Source organism: Pteropus alecto, unplaced genomic scaffold, assembly GCF_000325575.1.
Source record: "Pteropus alecto unplaced genomic scaffold, ASM32557v1 scaffold94, whole genome shotgun sequence".
Taxonomy (NCBI): domain Eukaryota; kingdom Metazoa; phylum Chordata; class Mammalia; order Chiroptera; family Pteropodidae; genus Pteropus; species Pteropus alecto.
Window position 1 is genome coordinate 6,847,737 of NW_006437736.1, and position 5,042 is coordinate 6,852,778.

The following is a 5,042-nucleotide window of genomic DNA, read 5'->3' on the forward strand; positions in this document are numbered from 1 at the left end:
TCTCTTCCTTCCCCTCTTCCTCTTCCTCTCTCTCTTCCTTCTCATCCTCCCTCCCTCTCTATTGATTGGAAATGAGAAAGCATGTTACTCCACCTACTACTGACAAACACCTTATGATCACATGAAGAAAGCAGCAAGGATATAGCTCATACATCAAGGATGGTAGAGCAGAGAGTCAAAGAGAACCTGGACTTTGTGGCATTGGAGCTAGTGGATCAAACAAGCCTGAAGTCCACTTTATTGCTAAACTTCTTATTACATGAAATAAATAAATGTCCTAGTTGTATAAGTTAGTTTGGATCATGTTTTGTGTTACTTGAGATACTTTATAAATTGTATGGTTCCTTTCAGTCTTTCATGATTCAATCACTTAGTGATTCTAGATGTAGCTGACATCTTTCTAGCCCAGGACATATTCCGTGGAAACACATGTAATTTTAAGGGGTGCTGGTAGAAGACTTCGTTTTCACCAAATTAAAGAATACGTCTTTTCTTGTTTACCACTTGGACCACTCCACATTTTCTGTTCCTCTCAGATATATGTCAGATACATTCAGGACATGACGAAAGGCAGACAATTTATTTTACTAAGATGATGACAGGTGTGTTTGTGACCCCATCAACCTTGCCTTCTGCCTCTTCCTATGGCTCCAGTCCCAAACAGCTGCTCCTTTCCCTGCTTCTGATGTGCCGGACAGTCAAAACTCAGCTATCCATCACCGTCGTGGTCCATCACAGCCCCAGCTGCTGCAGTCACTTGCCATGACCAGTAAGAACTATCTTTAGGACAAACTAGCCTAAATTGCTGGGTTCTGTGTTAGGACAGCATTTAAACAATATCAGTGATAGCTAGGATGGCTGCTTGTGATAAACAGCACTTAGCACTTGACACACCTTCTTCTCCCTGAATCCTCACAGCCACTCTTCGATTCAGGCACTATTATTAACCCCACCTTCCAGATGAGGTAATGGGCCACAGAAAGGTTAAATAATCTGCCAACTCCGCACAGCTGGCAGATGAAGCTCTTTGGCCTGGGTCATAGAAAATAAAAGAAGAGAGGATAAAGCCTCTGTGGTTTAGTTTGTTTTAATTAAATTGGTCTTTTCTAAACATTTCAATTAAAAACAAGTGATATATAAGATAATCTAACCAAACAGTGTGGAGAGTGATGAAATAAAAGCAGAAATCTCCCCTGCCTGGTTGTCCCTTTTGAGGTGACCTGTCCTAAAAGTTTCTGAAAGATTTTTTTTGCAGAAATTCCCTTTACAGGTGCAAAGAAGATATTCTTCCCTTTAAATGATCTTCTCCTACCCCCACCCTCCCCTTCAGGGCATTGCGCTCTTGACACAAAATAGCCTTTGCCTTTTTCCTGAGTCTTGTCCACCTCCCCTCCCCCACCCCACAAGCCTCTGCGCTCCTTCCTGCAGGGCAGGAACTGCCCCACTGCCAACCTCAGCACAGTCAAGTCATCTCAGCATGATCACAGGATGACAGGATGAGACTCAATCACCAGCATCTTGTGATGAGAGAAAGAAAAAAAGATTAAAAAAAAAAAAAATCCTAAAAAGTGGAAGTTTCCTGAACAGTCTCCTGCAGCCCCATTGGGTGGTTCTCCCTTCTTCACATCTGAGTGAGTTGTCACCCTAAATCCGCAGACTCTGCCTACTTGCTGGACTGTCAGGGTGAGCCCTCGGCTGGACAGTTAAATAAACACGTGAGGTCACTGGCAACGAAAGACATTCCCGAGGATCTGTGCTCTGCTGGATATCCCCAAGTGACGACAGTCCCGAGTGTTAACTTGGGGTTCCACCTTTTGTTTTGCTGTCACCATGAGCTGCTTGTATTTTTGTCGGTGTTTAAGTTGAAGCGCAGCTCTCTCAGAAAGGCTCTGGGAAATGATCCTTCAAACAGGGTTCTCCAAATGGCTTCTCTGTCCAGAAGTGGCACATACTCCCTGGCCACTCATCTAGGCTCAATCTTCATCTCGCCATAGCTTTTCTCAATAGTGTCAGCCTAAGTATTAGTGAATAACAAACATTTATACCTTGGAAAACAAAATAGAAATTGGGCAGTGGGCAGTAGGTCTCACGAGGGTCCAATTAATGCTGTTTATGTCTGGAGAAAAATGTATGACTGTGGCTCAGAAAAATTCAATGAGAGCTCTGGGCCACACCTGGAGGATTCCATGACATTGGTGACTTTGAGAGGTGCCCTAGTCCATTAGGAAAAGACTTGACCAGCTGGCGCAAAACAAAAAGAAATCAAACTGCTTCATGCTTCCGCACATGCCATGAGTCTAAAATCCACCCTTTGATTTCGAACTGGATTCCTAACGTCTCTCCTTCCAAGATAAGGTATAAAATATAAAGATCTGATCTTGTTTTAAACACAGCCCTCTCTCTCAATACCCATCCCCATCGGCTCGATACTATCTGCCTCCTTCAACATGCTCTACGGGGCACTCCCCGTTTGCTCCGAATTAGGATGCCCCGCTTAATTTGCATTTCCAATAAAAACTGAACATTGTAGTATAAGTTTATTCTAAACAATATTTGCCAATATTTATCTGACATTCAAATGTAACTGGACATTCTGCATTTTTATTTACTAAATCTAGCAACCCTACTTCTCTACTACTTACTCTGATTTACTTTGGAAAAAGAAAAAGATAACCGCCCCCAACCCCTACACGTAAAGATCACTTATTCTATAACTTCGTGGAAGATTTATCTGCAATGAAAGCTTAGAGCATTTGTTTTTTTGTCAGTCTGTTTGAAGTGATTGCCCAGTAAATACTCTCTCCAAATTCCAAGGCTCAGAGGAGAGGAGAGAAAGATAGTGGGGTTGTTTACACTCCACATTCAGTTAACTGAATCAGAGTAAGGACTATATTTCTCCCTCTCACTACTATGAAAATCTGTCCATTCTCAACACATCAGAGGTGAAACATAGAGTTAAATACCAGCAGTCACATACTGAGATCGCAAATGGCTGCTTATCATTCCTCGTTTCATAGAGGGACCATATCTTGGATTGTCAATTTGATTAAAGGCTTCGGCTTCAAAATAAAACTCGTGTCCAAGGGGCTTTCATTTTCCCTTTGATAAATGGGCATAATCCACTTTTCTTTAATGTTATTCCAAAGAGCATTGTGTTACAATGGGGTTTTTGTGGTGCCCCAAAAACATTTTTGAAACTGTTCTTATCTTTCCAGGCTCTTGCTAACAGCCACCACGATTCTCTCTTGGGCATAAGTGTGCCTCTTGCAAAGGCCCAAGAAATAAGTTTATAGCCTCTGGAAGTTGGATCTCCTGGATGAGAGGGAGAAAAGGTAGCGTATAAATTTTTCTCTTTAAAAAGCTTTATCAAATGACTGAAACGCAGCATACTGGGTAACTAGTTCCAGATTCATTTTCAATCAGTGTTTTGCGAGCACTGAGGAGGCATCAAGTGGTTCATAGACCAGTGGTTCTTAACTCTGCACGTTAGAATCACATACAGAGCTTTTTAGAAACACTGCCCTCCGGAGCCTACCCTCAGAGATTCGGGCTCAATTGGTTTGGGGTAGGGGCTGAGCATTAGTATTTTGGAAAGCTCCCTCATGGTTCGAAGGTGGGCGCAGCAGTAAGGAACACTGATATACACAATTTTGTTTAATCTCCCAGTAATCTGACAGAGTGGCAGGAGGCTGGTGTACACGCAAGGGCACTGCTCGCTGTTAGGCAGTCCCCACAACCTCCCCCTCAAGCTGGGGCCTATTTCATGCTCGATTTCATACCGTGACAGCTCAGGACACCAGAGGGATGCTGGGGATTTTTTTTAATCGAGTCCTCTAAAAAGAATGCTCAGGGTATCTCAAAAAATCAAACACAACATATCAAAAATGATCTATTTTAAACTTTGTATTATCAAGTATGCAATATACACAAAAGTAAAGGAATAGTGTCATGAATCCCCATTGCTCATCACTCAGCTTCAATGATTACACGAATTTCCCAGCCCCGTTTCCTCTCTATCCACTGGCGATTTTGTTTTGTTTTACTAGATCATTTTACAGCAAACCCCAGTCATCGTATCATTCACCTGTAACTACTCCAGCGTGTATCTCTAGCACCCAAGGAATTTTTTTATTGTGGTAAAACAAAAATAACATAAAATTTACTATTTTAACCATTTTAAAATGTGCAGTTTAGTGACATTAAGTACTTTCACACTGTTGTGCAACCATCATCACCATTCATCTCTAGAACTTTCATCTTCTCAAAATGAAACTCTGTATCCATTACACAATAACTCCCCATCTCCCTCCTCCCAGCCCCTGGCAACCGCCATTCTATTATCTGTCTCTGTGAATCTGACTACTCTAAGTGCCTTGTATAAGTAGAATCATACAGTACTTGTGATTTTGTGTGTCTGGCTTGTTTCACATAGCATAATGTCTTCAGGTTTCATCCCTGTTGTAGCATAAAACACTTGAAAGACTTTTTTTCTGTAGCAAAATCAGTGTCATTTTATTAACACCATATGATATTCATTTAATCTGATGGTGTCCCCTCATCCAAAACCTATCACTTTTTTATGTGTGTGCCATTCATTTGCTAAAGAAACAAGGTCGTTTGTCTTGCAGACATTTGATTTGGCTGGTTGCATCATTGCTGTCTGGGAAGCATTCAACACGTTCCTGCCTCCCATTATTTCCTGAAATCTGATGAGTAGATCTAGTGGCTCCACCAGACTATTATCCAATTTGGAGGCAAGAAAACTTCACAGGGTGTGTGACATACATCACACTGTACCATTCAGGAGGCCAGTCACATCTGATTCTCCTGATTTTAAGATTGTTCTCTCGATGGCACCCTGATCCATCCAACTTCTGCATGATAGAATTTCAGCACTGAAAGAAGCCACCCAAAGTGTATGACCCTCTGCCCAGCTTTTCTCATTTGTTCAAAGGAAAAAACAGGATCAAAAAGTTTAATGATTTGTTGAACATCAATTGTCAACCAGTATTTATAAGCTTCCACTCCTGGGAGCACCCGAG